Source organism: Lactuca serriola, chromosome 9, assembly GCF_051521515.1.
Source record: "Lactuca serriola cultivar US96UC23 chromosome 9, Lser_US96UC23_V15, whole genome shotgun sequence".
NCBI lineage: Eukaryota > Viridiplantae > Streptophyta > Magnoliopsida > Asterales > Asteraceae > Lactuca > Lactuca serriola.
Window position 1 is genome coordinate 99,059,150 of NC_136416.1, and position 19,167 is coordinate 99,078,316.

The following is a 19,167-nucleotide window of genomic DNA, read 5'->3' on the forward strand; positions in this document are numbered from 1 at the left end:
TGTGAATTCTGGTTGCGGGAGGTTCAGTTCTTAGGACATCTCGTCAACCAGGAAGGGATATTGGTCGATCCGGCAAAAGTTGAGGCAGTGATGAGTTGGGAGGTGCCGAAGTCGCCCTCCGAGATCAGGAGTTTCCTAGGGTTGGCAGGGTATTATCGGAGGTTTATCAAGGATTTCTCTAAGATCGCAGTGCCACTCACCAGATTGATCCAGAAGGGTGTTGCTTTTTCATGGGGCCCCGAGCAGCAGGCCTCCTTTGAGACACTTTGCCAGAGGTTGTGCGAAGCCCCGGTGTTAGCTCTCCCGGAAGGGATGGAGAACTTTGTAGTATACTGTGATGCATCGATTTTGGGTTTGGGAGCGGTGCTGATGTAGAGGGGGCATGTGATAGCGTATGCATCGAGGCAGCTGAAGCCTCATGAGACGAGATATCCCACCCATGATCTAGAGTTGGGGGCAGTGGTGTTTGCCCTCAAGATTTGGCATCACTACTTGTATGGGGTTCGGTGTACGATATACACAGACCATAAGAGTTTGAAGTATTTGATGGATCAGCCCAACCTAAATATGTGTCAGAGAAGGTGGTTAGATGTGGTCAAGGATTATGATTGTGAGATCCTATACCACCCAGGCAAGGCTAATGTGGTAGCCGTTGCGTTGAGTCGCAGGGCGGAGAGCACTCCACTGCGGGGTGTATGTTTGAGATTGACCATGATAGCTCCGGTATTGGACGCCATTCGTGGGGCACAGGCCGAGGCTGTGCAACCAGGGATGCAGGAGAGGGAACGGGTTGTTGGTTTGGTTTCAGAGTTCGTTACCGATGGTCGGGGGCTTATGACATTTCAGGGGCGTATCTGGGTACCGTTTGTGGGAGGAACGCGTACCACTTTGATGGAAGAGGCTCATCGGTCGAAATTTTCGATCCATCCGCGGGCCACTAAGATGTATTTGGATTTGAGAAAGGAGTATTGGTGGCCCTGTATGAAGAGGGATGTTGCGTGGTTTGTTGAGAGGTGCTTGACATGCCGTAGGGTTAAGGCCAAGCATCAGAGGCCGCATGGCAAGTTGCATCCATTGGAGGTTCCCGAGTGGAAGTGGGAACAGATCACTATGGATTTCATCACCAAATTGCCGAGGACTGCCAGAGGAGTTGACGCAATTTGGGTGATTGTGGACAGGTTGACGAAGAGCGCTCACTTCCTTGCCATCAGTGAGAGTTCTTCAGCAGAGAAATTGGCGGAGGTGTATGTGAGGGAAGTGGTATCTCGGCATGGGGTGCCGATCTTGATTGTTTTGGACCGTGATGTGCGCTTCACTTCCAGATTCTGGAAGAAATTTCATGAGGAGTTGGGTACTAGACTGCATTTTAGTACCGCATATCATCCCCAGACAGACGGTCAGAGTGAGCGGACGATTCAGACGCTTGAGGACATGCTCCGGGCGTGTGTGTTGGATTTCGGGGGTAGCTGGGATGCGTATTTACCCTTGGCAGAGTTTTCCTACAACAACATCCATCATTCGAGCATTGGTATGCCACCCTTTGAGCTGTTGTATGGGAGGAGGTGTCGGACCCCTATTTGTTGGGGAGAGGTCGGTCAGCGGGTGATGGGCAGTACAGAGATCGTGCTTCAGACGACAGAGCAGATTCAACAGGTCAGACAGAGGTTGTTGACCGATCAGAGCCGACAGAAGAGTTATGCAGACAGGCGCCGGTCCAAGCTTGAGTTTCAGGTCGGCGACTTTGTTCTCCTGAAGGTCTCTCCTTGGAAAGGAGTGATTCGATTCAGGAAGAGGGGCAAGTTGGGGCCCCAGTATATTGGTCCTTTCCGTGTGATCGCGAGGGTAGGCCGGGTCGCCTATCGTTTGGATTTGCCAGCAGAGTTGGGGCAGATTCACGACACTTTTCATGTGTCACAGCTGAGGAAGTGTATAGCCGATGAGTCGGAAGTGGTTCCATTAGAGGATATTCAGGTGGATACTAGCCTGAATTATGCCGAGAGACCAGTGGCCATCAGAGATCGGAAAATCAAGGTTTTGAGGAACAAGGAAGTACCCCTGGTGTTGGTTCAATTAATACCTTCGAGGGCGAAGTCTAGTTCTAGTGGGGGAGAATTGTAATAGCCCGGATCTCCAGGTATCTTTTATGCTTATATTTTTGGAGTTTTGTGAGGGGACTCGGTGAGTTGGAGCTCAAACTCGCCGAGTAGGATCGCGGTTCAGGACGCGGGTTCGCGCCCGGACTCGACGAGTCCAAGGAATGGACTCGGCGAGTCCTCGCTGTTTAATGAAACCCTACATTCCCGGTCCTAAGCCCTATTTAGAGGACCTTATGGCCCTTCATTGCGGCTACCTGAGTCTTGAGAGCACCAAAGCAGCTGAGGGATTCGTGTGAGTGAGATAAGAGGCTATTGTTCACCAAATTTGTGTGTTTTTGCAAGAAAGGAAGAGGAAAGTCAAGCTAGAAGAGTTGGGGAGCTGGGATCTTCTTTCATTTCATCTGAGGAGGCTTCTTGAGGTATCTTTCAGAGCTTATTTCCGTGTTTTTATTGATATGGTTAGATCTAGGGTTTCTTCATGCCTTGTTTGCTTTGTAATTGAAGTGTGAGAGGTCCCATGGGGATATGGTACCTAGATCTGGACCTTAGCAGGTCCAGAGAGTCCCTAATGCCATGCTTTATGTCCTTCCTTTTGGGTTGGAGACTAGGGTTGCCATCTTAGAGGTCATTTCTCCAAAAAGAGCCTTGTAGGTGTTGCATGGTAGCCAAGACTGTGACTTTACGTGATGAATGAGCTTAGGAGGGCCAGATCTATGAGTGAATGGAGCGGATCTAACCTCAGAAGTGAGATTGAGTTGATGCATGGCATGGACTCGCCGAGTCTGAAGAACAGACTCAGCGAGTAGCATGAAGATTGTCCTTAACCACTCAGCGAGTGGTCTTGCCGAGTTAAGGGTCGACTCAGTGAGTCAGGGAGAGTTAGAGAGGGTGACAGTTGGACTGAGTCGAGCTGGGACTCGCCGAGTTGTTCTTGAGACTCGACGAGTTGAGTCGTGGTGGCCCCACGATTCATGCCAGGTGGAACCCGTCGAGTCAGGGGAGTACTCGACGTGTCAAAAGAGAATCCTAGAGAGTTGGTGAATACGTATAGACTCGCCGAGTCGTCCTAGTGCACTCGCCGAGTCCGGTCAAAGTTGATCGTTGACCAGAGTTGACCAGAGTTGACTTGATAGGGGTAGTCAACCTTAGTGGTAAAAGTGTTAATTAGAGATGTATGATGTTATAGGGGGATTATAGCTCGGAGGATCGAGCACGAGTGATTTCCAGGATTCGCGAGTTATCGAGATACACGAGGTGAGTCTTCTCATTATACTTTGCCTTGAGTAGGTAACCAGAGTTATGTGATTAGAGTATTTGTATGCTATATGTATGTGATGTGTTGTACTGCATGATTTCTATGTGATTTATGTTATGCATGTTTTAGAGTTGGAACCGGAAGGTTCACAGAGTTAGAATCTGAGGGTTCACAGAGCTTGGGTGCACGGACCCATAGAGTTATAGCCTCGAGTGGCTAATATATGTTTATGTGGTATTTTGGGGAACTCACTAAGCTTTGTGCTTACAGTGTTAGTGTTGTTGTTTCAGGTACTAGCGATGACCGTGGGAAGGCGCCGGCTTGATCTATACACACGCATGAGATTTTTGATATATATATGATCTTGGGATTTTGTATGATGTGAATTGGGATTTAAACTTAATGTTTTTATGAAAATTAAATGAGAAATGTTTTTATAATTTGTGAAAAATTATTTTGAAATTCACGGTGTTACATCTCTTTCCATAATATCTTTTCAGTTCTTTTTTTCAGTTTGTTTTCCGCTACAGATTTTTTTTGTATATATAATTACTGGCTTGCTTCCTTCTTTAACATCCATACTCTTATCTTCCTCGTTCAATTGTGTTATTCTCAAATCGAATGATGGTATGTCATCTTTGCAAAAATCCTTGTTCTTTCTGATGCTCCGTTCCACAATCTCATTAGACATATTCAAAAAACTAGGAGTCAGAACAACTAGACTATCCAATGATGTATTTCCTTTATATTCCAGAAAGAGCACAGAAGGTGAGTCACACCCATCCACAATCTTTGTCTTCTCATTATTCCTTCTAGTAGATTAAACATTGCATATGGGACTATTTCCTTTCACAAAATTACTTTGCCCAGAATTGACTGCAACTTTAACGGGCGTTTTCATTGTCGCTTCATTTGTGGGCGAGATATTATCTACATGTTCCACATTCTTTTCATTAAAAAGTTTTCGCAGCTTTTGTGACCACTCTTTTACCACATCATCATTTGCTTCCTCTTCTAACCCCTTCTTAATTGCTTCCTCATTTTTTTTCTTATCATCACAGATCCTACTATATAGCTTTTCAATTGATTCCACACCTATCTGTCATTGTAATAAAAACGAGTTACAATATCTTCTTATGTATAATATTAATAATTACAGAAAATATGACATAAATATTAAAATAACTTACCACCTTATCCTCATCACCATTTACATCAATAGGATCCACTTCCCCATCTGCACGAAACTCCAAGGTTCCAAATTTTCCATTTCTCAATCCATGCTCCTCTAACATTTCCAAATCCACTGAGTCAATTTGTTTTATCAATGGCCTTGATCTGCGGAGATTATAGCCATTCAAAACTACTTTGTCCGCATACGTAAGCTGTAACATCAGAATTAATAAGTTATCTTATATTATTTTCATTACAGAATAAAAAATAAAACAAAACTAAATGCACATACTTATAAATACTTACCAGTAACAGCGTGACTGGACTGTGTAATAACAGTTTGCGTCATTTGGCCTTCATTTGTATTTTGCTTTCTCCAAACATTCCACTATATACTTGCACCAATCAATTTTTTGAATATCTTCACACCTTCCTAATTTCTCTAGACAATTAATACGGCTTGCCCCACTCATTTCTGTCTCTACAAACGTGTTTATGAATAATGTCAAGAAATTAAGCTTGAACATGTCATCCGCCACATCCGATTGTCTAATCCTCTTCACATAGTTTCCATTATTGAACTTTCCTCCTGGATATTGACTTTTCCATGCTTCAATAACTATATCCGTTTTATCGCATTCCACCAACTGGTTGTAGTCTAAACGTTCACTTGGCAAACCAAACATCTCTTCAACCGTTTTCTTTGTAATAAGTGTTTCCCCTTTGTTAGTCTTAATCGTGGATGTTTTTGCTCTAAATTTGTCCACTAGGTAGTAAGCCAATCTAGAAGGTATTGAATCTAACTTTATATCAAGGAATGCACCGAAACCCATTTGTCTCACCATTTCTTTCTGGATGTATGACATTCCCTTCATTACCATATACATTGATTTTGGGGACATACGACAACTTATTTTTTGCAACTCCTGAGTTTTGTCTTCCTCAACATCTGCATCTTCATTTTCTACAACATTCTTTCTTTTCGTTTTTCTTTTCTTCATTCCTTTCTTCTTATCATCTTCCTTTAAAACTTCAATTTTTATGACTTTAGTTTTTTTCCTACCACTTCTTCTTACATTAACATCAACATCAGCTTCACTATCTTCATAATGTTCATCTTTCCTTTTCTTTTTCTTACTTACACTAACACTTGATTTGCCTACAACAAATACAAAATAACATACGCATGATCAATATAATACTACACCAATAAGAATTATGCATAATATTTGTAAATGTTTTCTGCCTTGAATACTACAAAAATATCATATGTATGTATACTACTGTAATATGTAATGAAGCATAAAATACATAATGTATTCTGAATTGACTACTACATCAAACTGAAAATTGATTTTATGAAATATTACATACTTTCATCAAATACTGTTAGTCATGTCAAGATTCAATTCATGCTTAGGGATAACACTACACAAATAAGAATCATGCATATTTGTTTTTTATATGTTTTCAAGTCTGAATATTTAATATAAGTAATATATGATGTATTGAATGATTACCTAATATGTTCTTTATTGAATACTAACTCGAATCTTAAACATAACAAAATATTACATACTAACACACATAATGTGTTAATCAAATAATGCTACTTATATGAAGATTCAATGCACGATTATGATATTAAAGAATGCATATTTCTTTTGTATATGTTTTCGTTGCAGCCTATTTTTTTCCAAAACATATAAAAAAGATGTATTGAGTTATTACATAACGTATTCAACATCAAAATCTTTTCAATATTGAATCCATGTAGAAGCATTGCACACTATCGCACATACTGTGCATTTTGTATTGAAGCATTACATAAGTAATGTAATCTGTGTTGAATACTAAAATAAACTATTAAGTACACAATTAATTCTGATATGAATAATTTAATAAATAATCCTTATTATTATTATTTTTAAATACTTTTACTTTGAAATAATACAAAATAACAAAAACCATAACACTAATAATACAACTTCAGTTCAGAATAATTAATATAAGAAATATATGATGTATTGAATTCTTACATAATGTATTCAAAATCCTAATGTTTTCATTACTGAATACATGTGGAAGCATCATTCTGTATTGAAGCATTACATATGTAATGTAATCTGTATTGAATACTAAATTAAACTATTAAGTACATGATGAATTCTGTTTTGAATAATTTCATACACAATGCTTATTATTATTTTTTTTAGAGTACTTTTATTTAGAAACACTAAACAATAACACAAACCATAACATTGATAATAAAACTTCAGTTCAGAATATTTAATCTAAGACATATATGATATATTAAATTCTAACATAATGTTATCAATATCCAAATGTTTTCACTACAGAACACATGTGCAAGCATTGCATATTTTGACACAAACTGTATACTCAATTAAGAACATTTTAGTACTAATATATACTTTTTATTAAAATATTATAGACTGTGTTCAATATTGAAAACATGTGGCTAATCATTTAATATTATTCACATAAAAAACAAAACAACATCACGCAGTCAAATAAATACAAAGCTAAAACAATATCTGTCACAGAAGACGTACCTTTTCCAAAACGCGTTTTCACCTTCTTTTTTGCTAATAGTTCCCTACTAAGCATCACCACACTAGAACCTCCTGCAACATATGACAATGAAAAATGGTTTAAAATTAGACTATTTATTATTTAATATATAAAAACTTTGAAAAACTAGCCATCCGTCTAATTAGATTTCATGATACAACCACAACAACAATCTTAACTGTACTATGATTATAATATCATTATCAACAGGACACAAAACTTCAAACACACAATTATAATATGTGTCATCTTCAACAAAACCCTACAAAAATCAACAACAAAAATTGGGATACGTGAATCGTCTTCTTCAACAAGGAAACCAACTACAAACATTATTTTTCTACATTTCTAACCATTTTACGCATATTATATTTGTTTTTAAATACACAAAGCAAACAATCGTCCTATTCAAAACAGAAACTAATTTAAAGTTGTATTTGAACATCAATGAGCAAAACCTGAATGAATGTTCACGAAATCGTCATCATCAAGGTTAATGGCTTCTTCAAAGGTGTTGCTAAATTTGTTGCCCTACATTTTTTACTCTGATCGAAGAGTCCTCATTCTATGATATGTTGAGCAATCAACTATTTTTATATTAAACTACCGAATCAACTTCACCATAATCACATTCAATGTTGAAATCAGCTAATATCTTCAACAAAAATTGGACGATGCATATGGATTTGGAAGACGGATTCACCAGCGAAAATCACGAACAGAGAAGCGTTTTCCTAAATTATTTAACCTATTTTTTTACCCAAATGCCCTCAAAACCCCGTGATCAACTAATTTCTTGTATTTTCCACTTTTTTTTTGCCTTTTATTAAATAGGAAAATACCTAATTATCCTATCTATCTATTTAATTAATCTAATGGTTGTAAAATGTCCTCATGTTCTCACAATAATTGGTGTTTTCAAAAGAACTATCCCATATATATATATATATATATATATATATATATATATATACACACACACACACACACACTAGCCGTTTACCCACGCCAAGCGCCGGGTGCGAAAAGTTTTTTTTTTCAGAAATGAGTTTCTAGAGATGATTAATTCGTTTGCTCAAATAGTTTACTAAATCTAAACACTGTAATTGATCTTTTTGCCCCTGTTTTCTTCAATTTTTCACGTGCTTCATCTTTTTCTTCATCAAATAATAAATTTTTCACGTGCTTCATCTTTTTCTTCATCAAATAATAAATTCAAATACAATTTAACCAACGATTGCTAACTATATTTAAAATTGCAGTAAATAAAACAAAAATCAAAAATATTTATATATAAAAAAAATCACAATCATAAAAAGGAATAAACTAAAAAATCAAGAGATATATGACCTTGATTACCTAAACGGTTTGAATCCAAGTAAAAGAATGCCATATATGGAATGTGCATATTGTTTACTTAAGAAATTAAGAACTTTACCTTCTTTACCTGACTTAACTTATTAACGGAACCATAAATCAAAAAGACAAACCAAAAACGATTAAAGGTAAAAAAATTAAAAAAAGATTACCAATTCTCAAATTGTTTTAAATTTCTATAAATAATGTAACGATGAGGTAAGTTTATTTTACATACGGTCACTATATTACAAACAAATCCGACTATTATTATCATTTCAAGTACAAAACAATCTAAAAAGCAATTCATAAAGAGGTAAATATAGGCATATTTGCATGTTTTGAAGGTACAATGTGTATATGAAGAGGAAAGTTTTAGAAGATTTGATTATAGGGTAAAATGGTCATTGAGGGTAAAATAAACTTACTTCATAAAAAATATCATTTAATCATGTAAAGGAGGGACTACAAAGGCTAAATTGGTCATAAACTTCAGCATCAGGTTCAGCTCCGACTCCAGCTCAAGCTTTAGCTATTCCATGTTCGAGCCATGCAGACAAATCTTGTGTAATGAACCTGTTTGCAGCAAGCTCAACTTCATTGCCTATGTTGGCCTGAACAATGTTGATAAGAAGATCACCCACAATTTTTTTAATTTCATTTGGCCAAGTGGTCGTGGTATACATGAGACTTTGTCTGCTAGGGCGGGCTATTTCATCTACAATCTTCCTTATTTGAGATTCAAAACCCATATCAAGCATACCATAAAGAGTGCGAATTGAAGAAAGTCAACCTTCCAGAGTTCAAGAGTGTCGTTAAGTCTACCTGCAGAAGTAGCCCCAACAATGCCTTCTCCTCGTTGCAATTCCTTTAATTGTGGACCCTTTGGAGGACCACCATACAAACACTGAACAACAACATTAACAAACATTAAAATAACCATATGTAGAAGTAGAAAAAAAAATAGATGGATTCAACTTGTATTTGAATAGCAGGTTCCCTTGTGGGCAGTAGAACAACCTTCCTATGTCCGTTATGAGGATTGACATGATAATGTTTGAGTAACATGAATCCCTAATGCTTTACCAGATCTGTATTTGTAATTGTCACTATGTTTATATACAAAAAAACATTTATTTAGATTAAACACAAAGATTAAATAGATAGAATAATGCATAATTCTTCAAAACATTTCTTTTAATGACCACAAAGGCTCCAATCAGTTTTGACTGTGTAAAACTCAAGTGAAGTTTCATAGCCATTCTAAAAGGGTCTAATATTATCATTACCTCCTTGGGAAGATCCAAACACTATCATACAAAATACCATCTTCAAGAACACAAACACTATCATACACATCCGTGGTGAGTGGGTTTGAAGGTCATGGTGGCTAGAATCAATCCAAAACCTGAACTTCATTATTGATGGGAGGATCATTAGACCTGGCTATTTACAAAACTTTTAACATATCATTGATTTGCCACCTACTGGATAAAATGCACCAAATCCATGTAAAATGATCATTGAGACGGAAATCAAAACAATTAGAAATGCAACAGCACATAATAAAAACAAATAAAAACCCTAGATTAATAAATATAAAAGATACATCAGAAGGGTCCAAAAGAATGATAGAGTCGTTGCATACCTTCAAATCAGAATGGAGCGTGAAAATTAGCGCTTGGAATCGATGCTGGTTCTAAAATCGTGGGAGCTTATACTAAGAAAAACATAAATTCAACACAGTATATGGTGAAATTGATTAATAAATCTGGTAGTCATTTGATCATTGTTTTACCAGAATATCAAAAACAATAGATAGATACGATGCTTACCTCTAAATAGGTACAGAGAGTGATGAGTGCATGTTTAAATCTTCACAGTTTCAAGAATCATTTGAACAAAGGTTATGAAGTGAGATTTTTTTAAATGAGGGATTGAGGTTATTGAAGAGAAGGTGTGAAGGTTTATATGTACATTTACAGGGATGGCGAATGAAACACTGACCACCGGGGAGTGGAATTGAACCAACCAACAGAGGTGGTACCGGGAACAAAGGGTCGACATATGAGATAATGACGGCGAACTGATTGGTGGTGGTAGTGACAGTGGAGTGTGGGTTTATTAAATTCAAAATTTTAGATGAAAGTTTGATATGAGGGGTAGGCCGGTGGGGGAAGACGGTAGATTGCAATAGGTGGCGACGTCGTTAGTCATCAACGAATATGAACTCATGATGGCATTAGAGCAAACTTTCAAGGGTTTCTTTAGAGTAGGGAAATGGAAAAGTTCAGGGGAAATACACATGATAGTGTTGTGGTTTGCTGGCGGTGGAGATGGTGGTAATGAGTGGTATGAAAAAATGATGGTGGTGGTAGGTTTACCAGACAATGGGTGGATGAAGGCAGCCGGTTTAGCAGCAACGTAAGAGTGGTGATTGTTGGTGGATGTAAAATTTTGTAGTTCGGTTTCTAGAAAACAAATTTGGGTGAGATATGCGATTGTTGTGATGGAAATCGTGAGCATAGGATTTTGGTAGGTGGCCAGCTGATGAATTCAAATGAGAATGACATGGTCAAAAGCCGAAATATGTGCCAAAAAAATTGCTTACGGTTAGTAAATTGAACTCATTCTCTTGACTTCTTCAATGATTGACCACATAAGATCTGATCTTTTTGGAATGCTTAAAGTTGTTGTATATCATCCATTAAGGGTTGTACCTCTTAAATTTCAGCCTTTGACCAAATATGTATATTAAGGTATAATATATATATATATATATATATATATATATATATATATACACACAGAGAAAGACGACATCATATGACTAGCCTTATCACAACAGTTAAAGATCAAAAGTGCCTATCAAAAGGGTGATCTTCATTTGTTGCTTATGTTCTTGATGGCCGAAAGGAAAAGAAGACTATTGCAGATATCAAAGTGGTCCAATAATTTCCTGAAGTATTCCCAGACGATTTACTCGGTTTACCACCAGAAAGGCAAGTTGAGTTTCGAATTGATCTTATGTCGGGGACAACACCAATTGCTCGTGCACCGTACCGTTTGTCCCCCACATAGATTCAGGAATTAATGTCTCAACTCCAAGAACTTCTTGATAAAGGATTCATCCATCCCAACTCCTCTCCATAGGGTGCACCTATCTTATTTTTTAAAAAGAAATATGGATCAATGTAAATGTGTATTGAATACCGGGAACTCAATATAGTGACCATCAAAAATAATATCCATTATCTCGTATTGATGGTCTATTTGATTAGTTACAAAAGGCTGATTTCTTTTTGAAAATTAATCTCAATCATGGTTACCACCAAAGTTCGAGTAAAAGAAGATGATGTTGAAAAGACCGTGTTTCGTACTCGTTATTGACAATATGAATTCCTTGTAATGTCGTTTGGTCTCACTAATGCACCAACTATATTTATGGATATGATGAATCGAGTATCCAAACATTTTCTCGATAAATATGTCCTTATTTTGATTGATGATATTTTAATTTACTCAAAAAGCGAAATCGAACATGAAAATCATTTACGATAAATTTTGCAAGTACCGAAAGAAAACCAATTGTATGCTAAGTTTTCTAAATGTGAGTTTTGGCTGCGAGAAGTCCAATTCCTTTGTCATGTTGTTTCTCGGGAAGGCATTAAAGTTTATCCCTCAAAATTGAATCGGTAATGAAATGGGAACCCCCGAAAACTCCTACCGAAGTAAGAAGTTTTCTTGGATTGGCCGGATACTATAGACAGTTTATTCAAGACTTCTCTAAAATAGTGGTGCCACTTACCCATTTAACCAAGAAGGAGATGAAGTTTGTGTGGGATAAGAAGCAACAAGAAGCATTCGATATGTTAAAATAGAAGCCATGTGAATCTCCTATCCTAGCCTTACCGATGGCGTGGATGATTTTATTGTTTATAGTGATGATTGCAACAAGGGTCTGGGTTGCGTGTTGACGCAACGAGGTAAAGTTATAGCTTATGCTTCAAGACAATTAAAAGACGCTGAGACTCGATACACTACCCACGATTTGGAACTAGTTGCTATTGTCTTTGCTCTTAAGATCTTAAGTCATTACTTGTATGATATGAAATGTAAATTATTCACTGATCACAAAAGCCTTCATCACAAAAGCCTTCAATATGTATTCACCCAAAAGGAATTAAATATGAGAAAAACAAGATGGACTGTGTTAATTAATGATTATAATTGCAAAAGCGTATGTCATTCTGGGAAAGCATATGTAGTTGCTGATGCTATGAGTCAAAAATCATATGAAAGACAAATCAAAGGAAGATTAATGAGTGTAGAGTTAATTTCAAATCTCATTGAAAAGATTAAGGAATCACAAATAGAAGCTTTGAAAGTAGAGAACATTTCAGAAGAGGAAATTTGAGATTTTTGAAGTTATGCAAGTTTAAAGCAAAGACCGTATGACATGAAAGAAGGAAATTTGAGTCGGATATATATCGGTCCTTTTAAGATTTTTGAAGCTCGTGGGTTTGCAAGCTTTCAAATTAGAACTCCCTCCAGAACTTCAAGGCATTCATGATACCTTCATGTAAGCTACTTGAAGAACTACTTCGGAAAAGAAGAATTAATTATTCCCATAAGTGAATTGAAAGTTGATGCCAACAAAAAGATAGTCGAGGAACCGGAAGCTATACTAGAGACCAAGATTAAGAAGCTTAGAAACAAAGAAATCGAATTGGTAATCATCAAGTGGAAGCATTCTCTAGGGTCAAATCTCACATGGGAAACAAAGGAGGAAATGATGCGAAGATACCCAAACCTCATAGATTATAAATCGATTACGATGATGGAATCCTTTTAAAGGGGGAATATTTGTAACATCCCAAAAATCATGCAAATTTTTGGGATTATAAATTTAGCATATAAAACGAAATAATGAATGTAAAATGTATACATGTGGAAAGTATGTGGAAACGAATGTATAATAAAATTTGAATCGAGTTATGTATGAAACTCAGTATAATCGAAAAGTAAACTACAATGTAAAATATATGAAATATGAAAATTTAGAAAGGCAAAGTTCCCTACTTTGGAACCGTATAAAATAAATTACAGTTACAAGTTGTAAGTTGTAGCGTAAAGAGAGGATTACAAAGTATGTAACCCAAAAAGAATTGGCCAAAACTGAGGTCATAGTAATAAGATATTAGTACTCAAAGTTGTAAGAAAAATATGGTAAAAACAAACACTTAGAATATTTCTAAGTATAAAATGTAAGGTGTAAAGTGCTAATGTTTCGGGCTAAATAACTATAATGATATATGATCAATTGAAACGTTACTTAAACTTAACATGAAGTTAAGATGGAGAAGAAAAGATAGAAAAAAGAATCAAGTAGATTGAAGTTCATACGAAGAAGATACGAATGCAAGAAGTTAATAAAAAGTTAAATTTGTTAAGAAAGTGTCGATAACTAAAATTGAGTTTAAAGACGAACCGGGTATGGGATGTTGGATTTTAAAAGTTTAAATTCATCTATAATTGTGATCGATGTCGTTGTATCAATCAAAAATAAACCAACTAACCTAAGTAGATAGGGTAAGGCGGGTCGAATCCACAAGGAGTTTGTGGTTAAACATTGTTTCAAAGTAATCAATAAAGAGAAAAGTATTACTAGCAATTGTCACGAAAAAGATTAAAGTAAAAATCAAACAAAAGCTTGGAAATTTATTAATTAAAATGAAAATCTCAATGAGAAAACTAGAGTACTCTCGGTTCAGTTATGGACAATTTAGATTCACATACTTTCTTCCCTAGAATCAATTCCTTAGATACAATTGCGGTTTATTATCTTGTAACACATAATTTTGGGCACACAATATGTTCATTCAACTACTTGTCTTACTCGTTATGTCTAAATGGATTAGGAGCAATTAGTGAACTCACAATAAAGCGTCTTCCAACGACCTATTACCATAGTAAGATTCAATATCATAAGTTGGAATAATATATGTTGATTCAATCACTTGTCTTTATTCCTAAACTACTTGAACTTGGAACAAATGATGAATCGACAATAGACTATCTTAATTATCACATCAAACAAATTCATACAACCCAATTTCAATTATCATTACCACAGATCATCACATGACGCATAAAACAACAATTGAAATTAACTAGAATCAAGTAATAATCAAATGTGCTCATCCAAAAGTCATAAACATCCCCGGAAGTAACCTAATGATTTAGCGTTCCATTAAATTCATAAAAACACTAACTTGGATGAAATAAATAAAATGCATAATAGAATTCATAAACAAACTTAAAATCATCCAACAATTGTAGTCTAATGATTATTAAAATATGAAACAAATAAACCTTGGAGAAAGAGTAATTGTTTCTAAAAATTACTAGAATTGATGAGAATCACCGATTGAATGATCTTCAAATGTTGCTTGATGATGAATTGAATCAAATCTTGCCTTGAATCCGGATTGAAATGGAATGAATTTGTGTTTTCAAATGTTTACAAGGGTTTAGAAGCCTAAAAAACGCAGGAAAAAGGTCTAAAAATCAGAGTTGGGAACCCTAAAAACGAATGCATAAGTCCCTATTATTTTGCAGAAAATAATGAAACCGGGTGATGTGGAACGTTGGGCATCCTAGGAGACGTCTTAGACGTCGTCTATAACGCCTAGGCGTTCTTTGTACGTCTTTGCAAGCCTTCTGACGTCCTTCAATACACTAAAAGTTGGCCAAAAACATTGGACGTCTTAGGGGACGTCTTAGACGCGTTCTAGGACGTCTTTCCTTGATTCTTATGCTTTCCGAAATGCACCGTTCCAACACGGGATGCTCCTAAAATTTTCGGACGTCCTAGGGGACATCTACATGTAAGACGCCGACGGGGTCCTCGCCTTTTCCCTGCTCCAAAATTTGCCCAGATGTTGACTGTTTGACTCGGACGTCCTAGGGGACGTCTTCGACGCCTGATTCACATCCTTCGTCTTCCGGGCACGTTTTGGTGGTCAAAACGACAGCATTAGCAGAAACTCAAAACACGAAAGTTGTAGGAAATCTTGTCTAGTTTCAAGAACTTCTTTACTTGTGTCAATCAGAGCTCCAAAACTTGGGATATGACCAAAACATTGAAGAATGGTTAGTTTTCCCAATAACGTTTCTTCATTCTTTTAGCAATTCGTTTTAGTTGCAGGTTCCGCCCACTTTTAGTATGATGTATTGACCTACATATGAAGTTTAACAACTCATCAAAGTAGTTTCATTCTTGCACAATTATACATCAGTTCAACAGATCTATGAAAATTTAGTACATGCATCAAATAGACTTATCAAATAGCTAAAGAATAGTTATGAATGGACGGAAACGTTGTCGGAATAACCGGGAGTAAAATTGTTATTTATAGAAATAATAACGTTAGTTAATATGCCAACTTTGAAGGCTTGGAAGACTGACTTTCCGACATCCAAATTGAGAAAACAATATATCATTTGAAAGACTCTTGACATACTAAATAACACAAAAAGAATCGGGTAAAATAGAGATCAGATGAAGAAGTTACAGGCGTTTGAAGTTCACCGAAAAATAGAAAAAAACACAACACCGATGGCCACCGGCCACCGGCTACTCTGACGGCGCATGGCGGCATATAGAGTGAGTGGTGGTGCGTGGTCGGTGCCAAAACGTTGCCAACACGATTTCCTTCAATAAGCAAAGTGGGCCCCACATCAATCAGTGTTATTCAGGTGAAAAACTGGACTGAACAGGCGTCATGAACAATTATTGAAAATTGAAGTTATATATAATTGAGTTTGTAAGAAATTTGTGCGTACTCTAGTTTCAGACACCTAATATTTCTTAGGAATAAACACTACCCCTCTATATATATATATATATATATATATATATATATATATATAGTATAATACACCCGTATACACATACAAATACGAAGGTCAATTGAGGTGCAGATAACGGGGTTTCTTCACAAATACTTATAGAGTAAGTAATACTTGATTTTTTTGCATTAAGAATACTATCTAAGCTATTGGTGGATTGTATACCGAAATGACACGGTATTAAAAATATGAGTCCCTATATTGTTGTCACGTGATTTGGCAAAAACACCGAATTCAACACCATTAGTGACAAAATATATGTAAAGCTTAAGGAACTCTGGAAATTTGCCAGAGTATAAATGGCACTAAAAAGTTATATAGGGTGTCATTAGGATAAATAAACGAGATATGGGTTGAAACATTTTATGAAATTTAATACAAATATTTTGCCAATAATTGTTAGAAAAGTAGCCAAAAGAGCGAACGGCTAGCTGGGAATTTTGTATTTAGTTAACCTACTTACCAATGTGAGTATCTTGCGACTTTTCCCCGTTTGGGATATATGGAAATTGTATTGGAATAAACATAAATTTACAAGGGTATCTGAGTATTTGGTATATAATACATGATCTAATAGATTATTTATTATGATTGTTTTAAAAATAAGATATGGAAAAACAATTATAACTTTTATATAAAAATGCATCATGGCAATTGTGTGTTTGAGAAGTCAAATGAAAAGTGGTGCCCATGCATACATTGAATGTGACTGCATAAAAGTTGAACAGAATCCTAGAAAGCGGATTAAGACTCTACTGGGGATGGTACCTCCCTTCGCGAAGTAGATGTATTTTGCTATTATAGGTTGATTTGTTCTTCCTATCTTGGGAAAATACCGCACTAGAGTGTTATGTCACGTAGGATGACTAAACGGATAAATGGAGTAAACTATAAGTACATTGTTTTGTTGTATGCATTTCATGCAAAGCATTGCATGTATATAAATTAAAGAAACAAATTTACAAATTAGAATATGAATGTTATTGTGTAAACCCAAGTAAATCACTGGACATATTTGTTTTATGTGGCATGTATCTCAGGTGCAGGTGCAAGAGCTTCAGGCGAGAAATAAATAATATATAAAGAATAAAGTTTGAGGCCCATGTAAGATATTCTGCTCAACTATGGTTTTGTATTCAGTTTGAATACCCCAAAATATTGTAAAAATTATAAACACTCGTGGACTTTTGTAAAATAATTTTTTTATACATGACTACTCGTTGTATTTTTATAATAAAAATAAGTTTCTATAATTTCTATAAAGTTGGGGTGTTACAAGATGCCATGCGAGGTTCAAGATTGACCATTGTTAAGCTCATGGTAGCGGTGTGTTAGTGATGACTTGTCATGAAGTAATGCGTGTATTTAAGGTCTTTTAGTTGTTATTTCTAAATTTGGGAGTTGTTGGAATTCACGATCGGATTGGCTCGAGGGTCGTTTTGCATGGTTTGGTGGTATGCATAGTCGGGAGGGGACTGGGGGTAGTTATGACGAATAGATGATCGTCATCCATTATGTATGTTTCTAGAGTTTTAGGCTAATGGATTCTCGGTTTTTGGTGTAGTATGAAAGATAGAGTTGGTTTATAGTCGTAATTTCGAGAGTTTTCACGGTTTCAGTATTTTCGCTATGAATAGCATCGTATCGTTCATATAGAAAGGGAATTATTGCAATTGAGTGTTCCAAGGGATTGGACTGTTTATTGGTAGTGGTTGGGCTTCAAGTGATCTCCCGAATTTTCTCTATGGACATGTTTGAATTTTTCGGTGTTGTTGGAAGAAGCATATGGATTGTGTCAGTTCATTTTCCAAAAAAAGAAATCTAACCGAGTCAGATTTCGAGGAGGAAATCTAATTTAAGTGGGGGAGAATTTTAACACCTAGTTGTAGGACGTTTTTTTTAATTTCAAGATAGTGGGCCATAATTTGATTGAGTAAAATTCTTATCCTTCAAGGGGATAGAGTTTAGGCCTTATCAAATATTGATAATGTTGGTCAAGTGGTTAAAGCCCTTGAATTGTGCTTTGAAGCAAAAGGGTAAAATAGGAAATGTGATATTTTGGGCTTGTTGCATGAATTAATGATTTTAGTTCGGTATTTTTAAGTAAAAAATAACTAGATAGGATTGTGAGGCTTGTCAATACCTTCACGTGCATATAAAGATCACTGCAAACGAAGTTATAACAAAAAAGTTATGATCGTTTGAAGCTGAAGTTGAAAACAGGAAATCGAGAAGTTATATGTGAGAGCGCTGGGCATCTTGGGTGAAGAGCTCAAGGTTTGATCTAGCAAGAATACTTCATTTATGGATGATTGTGAGTAAAAAGCTTCCACCTTACTTCCAAGGTCGGCCCAAGCCCAAGGCATCAACCAATATGGGGGCATCAATTTTTGGTAGCTATTATGGGTATTTTCATTTGGACCAAAAATTAGATCCATAAATCCAACGCAAAGTCCAGCTGAAAAATGAAGGCGCCGACCTAAAATTGAAGCGGGAACCGGCTCAAGAAAAATTACACATCTGATTATCGAAGAAATTATTAAACAGAACACGAGGGTCGAGGAGATAGGGAGAAGACGATGATACAAGGAGAAGAAGATGAGGTGACAGGGAGAAAACACACGCCAACCACACCTTTTATTCATCCCAAGTTCTCGGTTCCTTATTTCTTCTAAAGACATTTCTTTCACAGATTATGAATTTTAGTAGTGATATGCTGATTCGTTTTACATATTTTCATTCTCCTAATTCCCAAAGCAATTCTTAGTTTGGTTGTCT